This window comes from Micromys minutus (assembly GCF_963924665.1).
Source record: "Micromys minutus genome assembly, chromosome: 1".
Lineage (NCBI taxonomy): Eukaryota > Metazoa > Chordata > Mammalia > Rodentia > Muridae > Micromys > Micromys minutus.
In genome coordinates this window covers 87,320,714-87,334,212 of record NC_137969.1, presented here as the reverse complement: position 1 = coordinate 87,334,212, position 13,499 = coordinate 87,320,714, and the positions used below count along the sequence as shown (strand labels likewise).

At 38.1% G+C, this 13,499-nt stretch overlaps 1 pseudogene across 1 annotated transcript; it reads left to right on the top strand.

Moving 5' to 3' along the window:
- Positions 1-6,769: 6,769 nt before the first annotated feature.
- Positions 6,770-7,323, top strand: LOC308433561 (translationally-controlled tumor protein-like; annotated as a pseudogene). Its single transcript has one exon. The product of its transcript is annotated as a translationally-controlled tumor protein-like (transcript).
- Positions 7,324-13,499: the final 6,176 nt, after the last annotated feature.

The following is a 13,499-nucleotide window of genomic DNA, read 5'->3' as shown; positions in this document are numbered from 1 at the left end:
ATCTGTGTTGGAATTATTGTGCTTCTGGTTGGCACATTATCTACTTTCTAATACGGTGAAATTAGTACAGACATTTGTAAAAGGTTGTGCAAAACTATTGTATCTATCGTTAGTGCACATGCACACTCATTCACGTCGTCCACAAAGACAGCTGTCCCCAAACCCACACTGCAGACCCGAGGAAGAACACCAACTTCAGTGACAGCCGGTAAGCATTGGAGTCATACAAGTCACACCAGAATGGGCAAATATCGCCCAGGTAAGATGTTCTTGTTAAAGCTGGAACAGCAAGTTTAAGGCTGTCAAAGTCAAATCATTAATCTTTTGCAGCCCATTTACTTGTGTTTGGATTATGTGACTTGTCTTTCAACTTGTGGTCTTAAACTTCTGTCTTATGAAATTCAAAAGGAAGATACAGAAGAAATCAATGCAACAGAGCTTCTATTAAATAAGAGTAACATACAAAGCAGTAGCTATGATAAAGTAAAGAGAGCCAGAGCATTAACGCTGTAAAACTTTCTTGCTACTTGTTGGAGCCAGCCCTACACCAGCTAAATAACATGTACAATTATTGTCACATCATTTACTTATGTTGCTGTTACATGTCCTTTACATCAGTGCACTGTGAAACTAACTAAAACCTCTACACACGTATGCTCCCTTGCAACAGTAGCACACACTACCACTGCCTGCAAAGCTGTCAGTCTCAAATGACAGAGTGAAAGGAAACAGAAGTGGGTAACATAGTAAGGAGAAGTAAAGGACATTAGAAGACTCATGCAGTTCAGCTCTTTTAATCAGCCAACCAGGGATGGTTTCCGCTGAGAAAGGTCCTGTGGAGTGGAAATGTGGTCACCAGTGACCTCTGTCTTATCGAGGGCTGCAGCAGGAAGCTGCTTGCTCTTCTTCTTTGCTTTTGCGATGCTGTAGTCAGTCCCCAGAATCAAAATACGTTTGCCCTTTCTGCAATCTTCTTAAAAAATCAGAACCGCCATGTTTTTGTCCCAAATGAGGATACCTTGCTTTAAACTTTGCTTCGTCAGCTTTCTCTGGACTAGTTACTTTGTCTTCCACTTCCTTTTGCTCCTCTGCCCTTTCTATGGACTAGTCACTTTATCTTCCATTTCCTTTTGCTCCCGACGCTGCCTCGGAGACTTCCACAGACATAATGCTCCTGCTAGCCTCCGACCCTGCAACATCTTCAGGGTTTTTTATGTGTTTGTTATACAATTTGTAGCTTGGGGCATTGTCTTATTGTCCTGCAAGCTTAATTATACAGTTTATACAATGATGTTCTTTTGAGAGTCTTCAAGATTTAGAAAAGTATCTTGAAGATACACAGATGCACCTACAGAAGTGAGGGTAGGAGGGTCGGGTAGTCAGGTGGGATGTGCACAATACCTGTCAGGCTTATTGATAAAATTTTATATCAGCCTGTGTCTGTGAATGAGAAAGCATTATGGTAATTTTGGAGTTACTAGGAGGACTGTTGCATTGTCATGGCCATTTTGCTTAAAATGTTCATCCTTTATATGTCTTGATAAAAATAAGTTCCACATAAGCAAGCTAGGATTCTTGGAGAACAGGCTAACCTGTGTGCCTCAATACTTTTGATGCTGGATTTGTGCTAGAAGTTAATAGAAGCACAAAAGGTTACAGCAAGGACTGAAATAGAGAAACTGAGTCAACAACTCCTATGGAATATTGTTCGCAGTCATGGAAACTTGGATATAGCACTAGAACAGCATTTTTAAAAACAGAACACAAGGCATGTCAATAGACAGAATCCATTATAGATTTGGCAAAAGTTAAACAGCATGTCCAGTTTTGAACTAGACTCAAGGCCTTCAGCCCAGCCTCTTTCTGTGATAGCACAGGCTCAAACTCTGAAAAATGGCACTCATATTGATAGAAATGTTGTTTGGTGTCCACAAGTTCTGTCACCAGTGCAGGTTGTGCTGGAATCAATGTCCTTTCAAGCTATCGAGGCTCCTTGAATTAATGGGACAAATTTCCAAACCACACAAAGTGCTGTATTGGATCCTGGTGATACTCATAATTGCTTGGTGCGCTGATGGCTCAGGGAAGGGCACCAGATAAGGCTGAATAGTTCTGTCACTACAAATGCACACAGACATCACGTGGTTTACCCTCTAGCTGCTCTAAAGGACAAAGTGGGTTTAATGCCCTTGGGTCTTTGTTATTTTCCTTCCTCCCTGTCGCAGATATAGGCATCTATACAGGGAGTTTGGGAGGACACGAGATAAAAATACTATAATATGGGGGAAAGGGAGCTCTTCTAATGCCCAGAGTCTGATTTCAACTAGCACAAGCAGTACATAACAATTTTTTTAAATAAAAAAAATGTTGCATTTACTTAGAAGCATTCAGAATGCCAACAAAACAACTGCATTTTTTTTTTTTTTTTTTTGCAACTTCAGAGTGGTATTCAGTTAACAGAACAATTATTTTTGTATAAGCTGCATCAGAGACAACCGAAGATGAAAAAAAAAGCCAAAAGAAAACCAAAAGAAAAAAAAAAAAAACAGAAAAAAAACCCCCACCAAACTACTGTCCCCATATAGAACTAATTTGTGCTGTGCACCAAGAAGAACTTACTTTAAATTTCCATGCCAATTTACAACCCCAGACTGTACCAGGCAAGGTTCGTGGCTACTGAAAATACCAGTAGGACAGGTCTATCTAAAGACACATTCTTAACTATACAAAAAAAAAAAAAGACACTGTACAGTTTAAAAACAAATCTCACACAGGCTATACAGTGGGGTTAAATGCCTTATAGACAAGAAAAAAAAATGTGCTTGAACCAACTTATTCACCAGCATCTTCTTCATCTTTGTCTTCCTACTCTTCCTCATCTCTTCATCCTCCTCATCATCTTTCTCCTTTTTCTTGCTCTTTTCAGCCTTGACCACTCCTTTTTCACTGCATCAGGTTTTCCTTTAGCTCTGTAGATAGCAATGTCCTTCTCATACTTCTCCTTCATCTTGGCGGCCTTCTTCTCATAGGCAGAGTCGTTCCACCTCTCTCCTAGTTTCTTTGTGACATCATCAATGCTTGCCTTTGTTTTTTGGGTGATACTCAGAAGAGAACAAGAAGAAGGCTGAAGGAGACCTCTTGGGTGCATTGGAGTCCTTGAACTTCTTTTTTGTCTCCCCTTTTGGGGGGATGTAGGTTTTCATTTCTCTTTCATAACAAGCCTTGTCAGTCTTTGCCATATCTTCAAATTTCCCCTTTTCTTTAGCAGACATGGTCTTCCACCTCTCTGAGCACTTCTTGGAGAACTCTGAGAAGTTGACAGAAGCATCCGGGTGCTTCTTCTTGTGCTCCTCCCGGCAGGTTTGCACAAAGAATGCATATGAACACATTTTGCCTCTCGGCTTCTTAGGATCTCCTTTGCCCATGTTTAATTGATTTTCCTCCATGAGGCATAAAGTCACCCAGTGCCCGTCTGGCTCTCACTTGCCCTGGCACTGTTTCTATAGCACATAACAATTTATAAATACATTTTATAGCACACCTTTTACAGTGTAGATGCCTGTAAGTTGCTCATGCTTCTATAACTTCCTGCAAGTAACTCCAATTAAGTACATTGTTCATGAAGCTACACTTGATGGAATAATTTGTTTGGTCTGCTGTTACCCTATCTGGGGTGAGCAGAAATAGACACTCTAGGAAAAAATCTGCATGCAACATCTTACCAAAAATATATACGAACACTTGTTTCCACTGAGTCTTGTGTCTCTTTTTAAAAAGTAATATTTACTAATTTATTGAAAATTTCATTCATTATATTTTGATCATTTCTATTCCTTTCATAGTTTGCCTCCAGCTCTTCCATGGTTCACCTCCACATCCCTACCCACCCAAGTTCATAATCTTTAAGAAAAAAGAACCTAAAAGTTTTATCCAGTACAATTTGTATCACCCAAATACCCTTGGGTATGTGACCATTCCCTGGAGTATGGTCATACCCTTAGAGAAAACTAATGCTCATTCTTTTAAGGGCTTGAACTGCCTACATACTGCCAACAACATATTTGGGGTGGTGGGCATACTGTTTTGCCAACAACCCACAAATTACTTTAAAATAAATAAACTAGTTTCTTCAATACTTAATTTTCCCTAGTAAGGTATTTTGAAAGTCACTAGTATAATGTCATATTACCAATTTACAGCCTAAGCCTGTGACTTATAATGTGGATATACTGCATACAACACAAAAGTTATATGCACACAAATTAAAAATGAACTTATAGAGACTTCTTATAAAAACATTCTGCACAGAACAAAGAGAAACTGTTTATTCTAGGGGATTTCTGTGCTGTCTACTGGGGTACAGAATGTTGATCCCTTAAGAGTGAAAGAAGTTCATTCATTTCATGAGAAAGAATATTCTTTTCTTTTTGGAAAACAAAATTAAGGTAATATTAGATGAGACTAATCAGGGTCTAGACTATGGTTAAGATGAATTCTTTCTTCTCTCAGCCTGTCTCATTATGAGAGTGGGTAGATACTGAAACCAACACCTTCTAAGTAAACTACCACAGAATACTTATTTTCTTTGTGATTTTGATTTTTGTGTAAGCATGTGAATGCATGCCCCCCCCCGTGTGTGTGTGTGTGTGTGTGTGTGTGTGTGTGTGTGTATGTGTGTACCCATGGAGGCCTGAAAAAAAAACCCAGACCTAGAGCTTTAGTTAAAGGTAGTTGTACATCAGAAAATGTGGAAAGTGAACTTGTGCATGAGAAAATGGGGCAAAGCCATTTATAGAGGCTTTCTGGTAAGTAACCCTACAGGCATTCCATGATTATTTCTGCTTTTATTTCTTTGAGGTCAAGACTAAAGATTTTTTCCCTGTTATTTGGAGAAATCTTCCTGCAAAGATCATAGATTTTTACATCCTATTTGCCCATATTTAACCTATTTTAGATATTTTATTTATAGGGTACTAAAACAAGGTATTGGCCACTCAGTATTCCTAGGTATGCAGTACCCAATCAAATACTGTTATGTACCATGTCTGCCTCCGGTCTATAATCCAGAAGGGTAGTTGGAGGCCAGTAAGTAGTGAGAGAGGATGTCTCCATGCTCTGGATTTTAATATTTTTTTCTCACTTGCTCTTTGTTTCTCTGACTTGGTATTTACCCAACTTTTTGTGTAAACAGAGATCATTAACTTCTAGAAGATGCTTGTAGGTCATGTAGTTAGAAATCAAGTTTTTAAAAAAGATCCAAAGGATATGCATGGTATGTACTCGATGCTGAGTGGACATTAGACATGAAGCATAGAATACCCATAATACATCCCACTGACCGAAAGAAGTTAAACAAAAGGAGGGCCCAAACAAAGAATGGGGAACAAAGCAATCACAGGAAGCAGAAAGAGGAAGGAAAGTGGGTGGGAGAGGGGAGAGGAAGGGGAATGGGGGGTCAGATGTGGGGAAAGACAGGAGAGAGACCCAGATGGCCAGGAGAATAAATGGAAATCTACAGCTGCCTGGGGTCAGGAGGTGTGGAGTGTCTTTAGGAAGTCCCAGAGACCTGAGACAAGAGAGGCTCCCAGAAGTCAATGCGGGTGACCTTAGCCTAGATGCCTAACAGTGGGGACATGGAGCCTGGAGACGGCACCTCTTGTAGCCAGGCAGGACCCCAGTGGAGAGATAAGAACACCCCCCACACACACACAACTTTCAACACAAAATGAAATGCAGGGACGAATATGGAGCAGAGGCTGAAGGAATGGCCAAACGTTGGACAGAGGTCAAGGACTCTTCCCCTGTTTGAGGGAAGGATTAAAGGTCCTAAAAGGGATGGGAAACACACAGGAAGACAAACAGAGTCAACTAACCTGAACCTCTGGGAGTTCTCAGAGACTGAATCAACAAAAAAAGAACATGGGCTGGAATGAGGCCCCAGCAAATACGTAGCAGGCGTGTAGCCCAGTCTCCATGTAGGCCCTCAACAACTGGAGCAGAGGCTCTCCCTAAAGCTGTAGCCTGACTATGGCATCTGTTCCCCAACAGGGCTGCCTTGTCTGGCCTCAGTGGAAGAGGGTGCACCTAATCTAGCAGAGACTTGATGTGTCAGGGTAGGTGCATACCCAGAGGGCTGTCCTCTCAGAATAGAAGGGGAGGGGGAAGAAGGAGGGTTTCTGTGAGGTGGGAATCGGGAGGGGCAGCATTTGTATGTAAATAAATGAACAAATAAATATATATTAATAAAAAAGAATTAATCACAACAAAAAAGGGGTTTACTTAATTTAAATATTGACTAAAGAGACACATTATATATATATATAATTTATTGAAATATCTATCTACTTATTATCTGCTCATCTATTTAGCATTGTAGAAATGAATAAAATGAAATTTGGAAAAGGCAATTTGCTTCTAATTAGAAGCCAAAGTATTTTTGCGAGTTGGGTTCAGTTTGAATATTATGAGAAATTAGAGAGGAGTTGACAAGATGACTAAACAATACTTGCTTCTTTTGCAGAAGTCCTAGATTTGGGTCCCTGCATACGTAGAGTGGCTCACTTTGTCTGTACCTCCAGTTCCAAGGAAGCTGACATTCTGTTCTGACCTCCAAGGACACCAGTCAGGCTCATGTTGTGCGTATATACATCAAACATGCATACACATAAGACAAAAATAAGTTACTCCTTAAAATTAACATTAAAATGAGAAGTTACAGAGATTGTTTCGTAATATTATAGTTAAAACAAGTGAGCTAATTTTTAATTTGATGATTTTCCGCCCGCTCCCCCCTCCTCCCGAGCGCCGCTTCGGCTCCACCGTGCTTGCTCTGTGCTGCCAGGCTAGCGCCGCTGTCCCCAGCCATCACCATGACCTGGACCTCATCAACCATGATGAGCTGTTCTCCGACATCTACAAGATCCAGGAGCTTGCGGACAGGTTGTGCCTGGAGGTGGAGGGCAAGATGGTGCCATCGATGACTCATTGGTGGAAACGCTTCCGCTGAAGGTCCGGAGGGCGAGGATACCGAAAGCACAGTGGTCACTGGTGTTGACATTGTCATGAACCATCACTTACAAGAAACCAGCTTCATAAAAGAGGCCTACAAAAAGTACATCAAAGACTACAGAAAGATTAAAGCCTGTTATGGCTGGGGCTGCAGAGCAAACCAAGCACATCCTTGCTAACTTCAATAACTACCGGTTTTTTATTTGTGAAAATATGAATCCAGATGGCACGGTTGCTCTCCTGGACCACCGTGAGGATGGTGTGACTCCATTCATGATTTTCTTTAAGGATGGCTTAGAGATGGAAAAATGTTAACAAATTGGATCTGTCACCTGTCACCGTAATTGGCTGCTGCTTACCATCCATATAAGACCAGGACTTAGGACAAATGGGACTGACGTCATCTTAGCTCTTATTTTGACCATGATTTATTTGGAGTAGAGGCATACAGAAAAACATGTCATGTGGGTTGTCTAAAAATAAAGTGCATTTAAATTAAAAAAAAATTTTAAATTTGATTTTTAAGAGCTCCTGAAGATTGTAGGTAGTGTAACTATTACTGTCAAGTTTACTACCCTGTACAATGACCTCTATAAATTTATTTTGTTCTTATTTTTAAAGCTATAAATTAACAACTTGTAAAAAAAATCAGTATACTTATCCATGAAAATTTAACATTTCCATTATAGGAGTGATACTCTCTATTAAAAATTGTTAAAGTTATTAAAAATTTTAACATACCTGTAAGAACCCCAAGTCATTATGCTTATTTGAGTTTACAGAACTGAAAGATCAAGATAACTCTTCTTCTGTAAACTCGAAAGCAATAAGACACTGTTGTGGTAAACATTAATGGTAACCCTTCATCCTGCACTAGTGTGGGCACCAATAGGACCACATGGCACTGCAGGGTATCTTTGTCTCAGTGGTTTCACAACACCCCCCAAGTTCTCTCAGACCCCAGCTTCCTTTGACCCAGGCTGTCTGCTTTGCCCACCCTGGCTGCTTTTGACCCAGGTGGTCCACAACACCCCAGTGTGCTGTTTTCACTCACTTTCCCTTGGAGGATTGCTGCCAAGCCTTGCACACACACATCCCAATTCTGTGGCAGGCTTTGTGCATCCCGCCACTCCACACCCTCCTTTGAACTCAATTAAGTCACCACATCAACGAACATACCAAAATACTCTGATCCAATTGGTATGATATGATTTGGCCACCTAGATAAGTCAAATCATCCTGTACAATTACATCTCTTACAAAGTATTAATAATTCTTATTCATACAGAGATACACTGAGAGAACCATATATGTCTGCTTCCATGTTGTCCCTTCCTGAATCTGTTGAGATAAAGATGAAAAGGATGGCTTCTCCTTTTGTCAGCCCCCCGTGGACTCACTCCACGGATGCCACTCTATCCGTTAAGTAGATATTGAATATAGACAACATATCATTCTGTAAACTTACATGTTCTTGTTAGCTAAAACATGACTATGTAGAAGTCAGTAGCCATTTCATGTTCTCTTTTTACTACATAGAAAGTCAAATTATGGAACCTTCTTTCAGAAACTTTAAAAGCAGCCTATACATCAAAGTTTAATAACATGAGAATGTTAGTGAAGTTCTGTGTCTAAAGATATTCATTATATTACTAGTCTTTTTTTTTTAACCTCGTGGATGTTCTCTGATAACAATGTTCAAGGTAGCAAATTCCCCATTATGCTGTTCATCCAAAACTCTTTTAAAAATTGTTACAGTAAATATTAAAATGGCTCTATTGTTACCGGCCTCCTGTGGTCTCACTCCGTGGGAACTGTGCCAGGAGCTGCACCAGAAACTGCACCAGGAGCTGTTAGACCTGCACCAGTAGCTGCTCCAGTGCAGAGCTGGAATGCAATCTCCTAAGTGGTTAGTTCCCAAGCCTGGTACCCACACCATAATTCACATTTATCAACTCATCAAAGAAGTTTATATGTTAAATTCTCAATCCACAATTCCTCTACACAATAAGTTTACAACTAATAGACAAAGACAAACTGCCCATATATATGAGATAAATTAGACCCATAGAACCCCTTAGAAAGAATCATAACATCATCAAGCTAGAGATGTGCTAAGAGTAACTTACACATCTGCCTCCATCTCTTCATCCATCAATCTCTGTCTACCACCTCCCCTTCTGCTCCTCCAGCCTCTTTCACCACCTACCTCTCCACTGTCCAATCATGTATCACCTTAACATCAGTCCATGCAATAATAATGTAAGATATAAAATGCATGATTGCTTAAAATGATTAGACATACAGTTTTTACTAAAAATTACTTGTATGCACCAGTGCTGTTGTACTGGTGGGTCTGAAAGCTTAGCAGCAGTCCTGAAGATTGGTTGATGGACATTTTGCCCTGTGCTGGGAAGCCTGGCTTCCATTGTCTTGAAGTTTCTTCTTTTATATTCCAGGCAAGAAAAACTGCATAACCACACAAACATACTACTGTATATCATGGCTAACTGTTGCATACTATATTTTATTTCTCTTTTCTAATGCATTAATTTTTAACCACCCTAATCTTTCACATTTCTTTCTTTCAGATTAGCATCCCTACAATTGTTACAAGTTCATTTATTATTTTCAAAGTTTGTCATGACTTTCTTACTTCTTATTACTGAAGTCTGTTTGAAAAAAATACAAAAGCTTCCATTGAATCAGAAGTCAATTTGAACATACAAAAGAGCTTCTCTACAATAGAACAACATTTTACTTGGCTTCTTTTCACCTGCCTTCCTAGATTCAGTATTCTTTGTCTATATTTACATTTTTAGAATGTAATGTGTTGTTCAATATTAAGTTATCACCTAGCATGTATGTTGTAGTTTGGAAGAAATGAACAGAAAACAATCCTTTGTTTTTCCAAGTGCAGAGTGTGAAACTGCCAGCTTCCAAGCTGCAGTTATTTGAAGACAGTGTTCACTCTCATGTAAAAAGTCTTCCCCAAAAGATTTTATATATCATACTCGTTCTTGGTTTTTTTTTTTTTTTGAGGGTCAAAAGAACTATCTGGAGTTTAAATGCTAATTCTTTAAGAGAGCTAGTGTACCATTCCACCTCTACTATTCACTTCTGTTGTGGTTTTAACTGCCATTACCATAGGTTTTGGTCTTGGTAGGATTGATATTCTGACAAGTCACATACAAGAATGGTAGTGATACCTTTATATTGTATCAACTTGTTATTTTGTCCATTCAATAAATATATCAAACACATAATGTGGCTCAGAGACTTTTCTCATAGCTGGGTGGAATAAACAAGTCTCCTTTTCATGTATTGTGTGATAGTAAACATTAACAGAAGGCTCTGGTTTCTAAAGTACTCCATATGTGCTCCAGTTCCCTGCAGATTTCAGCATTGTGGAAACCCCATTCTTTCTGGAAAGCACCTTGTAGAATGGCAGGGGATGGTGCAAGTCATCTCTGTCACAACCCAATTTATTTCAAGAGACAGGTTTTATCTAATTGACAGGATGGGAAGTTCAGAAAAGCAGTGAAAGTCATACAACTTTGCTGTTGAGATAGAATAGCTCTCTTAATTCCCACTGTTTTATTCTGATCTTTGCATGTGTTGCTCGATTACTCCTTTTATGTAACAAATATTTTAAGATACTAGAGATGATCAATATACCATACATCTATGTGTGGAAATGTCACAACAAAACTCATTATTTTGTATTGTTAACAAATTGGTATATCAATGATTGCAATATTCAAAAATGATTGACTCAACTATCTCACCTCTAGATGTGTATTTAGAGGAAACTCTGGTATGAAAGCTATACCTATGCAAATTTTTGTAGAACTTCTCAGTGAAAATGGGTGGATTAAAGCAATCTGTATCTACATAGATAATGCTTTAAAACATACCAGAGCAAATATGGCAAATTACAGAATACATGTAAGGTGCTTTTTATATATGGTTACAAATATGCAAAATAATAATAGTTCTTGTGCATTCAATTTTGATAAAAATGCAAAACATTCAAAGTATTAAATACTTTAAAGAAATGCATACTTTAAAACAGAGGAAAGAAATTATATTAAACATTCTATATGTTAGTTTAAAAAGAGAAGAAAATTTGAAACAGGGAAGCAAAATATTTTTGAATTTGTTGTTGAGCAAATAGATAATTGCTCTTTATTGTATTTTTTATACTTAGAATACTTTATTTTTTAACTTAAAACTATATAGTATATTCTCTTTTTTTGTTCATTTTTCCTACTTATTTTATTTCTGAGAACTCCCATGGGACTGATTCTTACATGTAGCAATTGTGTGCACTTTTGTTGCTGTCTAATGTGTCTGCTCTTAGAAATAGTCCTGGCATCAGCTTTTACACATGATTTTAGAGAGCATGCGCTACATTTATGCCTATAGGCTACTTGCTGTATCCAAGGTTATGCATATGGTCAAAAAAAACATAATTGATTTTTTGTGTTAATATGCTATCCAGAAATAATTTAGGTTTCTTAATTTTATCATGTATCACAATTTTTTTTGAATTTTTATCGGTGATCACATTATATCATGTGCAAATAACATCCGATCCTTGTAGCTATGGCTCCTTTTCCTTGCTGCACTAGCTAGATCCTGTCACAGCAGACTGAAGATGAAAGTCTCTGTAGGTCCTGGTGTTATGTTGGTGACCTTACCCAAAATGTACTCACTGTCGTAATCTGAAGTACAGCATTGACAGGCTATGTTGTAGACTCCTTTGTTCAATGCAAAAGTTATTATTTTTGTTGATTTTTTGGTTTTGTTTTAGATGATAATCTTTTAATTTAATTCAAATGGCATTTTTTATATTTTTTACTGATTTTATTGGATATATTTTATTTACATTTCAAATTCCCTCCCGTCCCCCTGTCGAGTATTTTATAAACAGAAGGATTCTTCAGCCTCTTACTCCTCCCATTTCCAATACAGGTTGCTTGACAGTTTCTGAGATTCCTTTACTATTGCAATTTGGAACTAAAATGCCTCCTAAACCTCATGTTTCTAAAACAACAGTGTTCACGGACTAGCCCTTGGGAGAAGTGATTGGCTCACAAGAGCGCTCACATTAATTAGTAGATTAATCTATTGGGTTCATAATTGAATAAGCTATTTGGAAGTGATAGAAGTAGGGTTTGTACTTTGGGAACTAAATATTATCCCAACTGCCTTACCTTTTTTTTTTTTTTTTGCTCACATGAGGTAAACAGCTTTGTTGCTCACCAGGAAGCACACCGTGATGGTCTCAGCACAGGACAAGAACATGACACTAAATGACCATGGACTGAAGTTTCTAAAACTGAGAGAAAATAAACATTTCTTTGTTTCTTATTTTCTCATAGCAACAGAAAATAATCTACACTGAACTTAAACAAATGTTTTGCTTATCTATAATATTCCTTTTTTAAAAAGCATATATTTTTTAAAGTAATGATAATTTATTTCTCATTCACTAATTTGAAAAACAGTAGTTGGGAGCTTGATTTTCTTCTTAGCCACATGCTAAATCCCATCCTCTGTTGTCTCTGATAATATTCTGGAATCTTTACAGCCTAAGAATTTTTAACTTAGAATCGCTTGTTTACTGACCCATATTTCTGCAACTGTCTTCACTTTTTATACTATGTTAAGGACAACTCTAATCTATTAATTGGTATAGCCGCATTACCTAGATAATACCTGACATTGTACTTAAGGTTCAACAAATATTTGTAGAGAGAATGATATTTTACTGTAACAATGAGAAAAGTTTAAAAATTTTCAAGATTGACGTTTGAGATATCTAAATTTACTTTTGCCAAAGAAAGTCAAGAATATGACTCAGGATTTGGAGAAGATACTAGGATGTGAAATGTAGGCAAAATATATTTGGTAACCAGAGGATAAACAAAGCCCTGAGCAAGAAGATGGCCTCTGTTCTTTGTTTTGTCTTTTAATGTAAATAAAAAGAGAAAAGCAAGTCAGACTATCTTAGGCACTGTGTTTTTTTCTATGGCAAATGGTGCTATAGCTGTGTTCTTCTAAGTACAGATATAAAGCTGTTAATAGAATTTTCTGGCCATGGGAGAATGTTGGACCCTAAAGAGTAAGTTAGAACTGCTAGAGAGTCATGTACCAAAGTAGTCACTGATGAAAGAGCATGTCAGCTCTCTGTCCCCGTCCCTCTTTTGTGGTACACTACAGGTGAACTCTTCACTGCCCCCAGAGTGCCTCAGAAAGGCTGACTTCCAGTCACATTCAGACATTACTAATATGATGACACACACTATGAGTTTCTTTCCTTCTCTCATTTACTTATTTGCCTAATAATGTTTTCGGGAATCGCCTCCCCTGGAGATGATTTCCACACATATCTGTACAAAACTAAATTACAATAAGGATTGTTAATGAGAGAAGCATGTAGAAAGGGTGAATAAATTTGAAACACCAAGTGTCTGTGGTTAAGA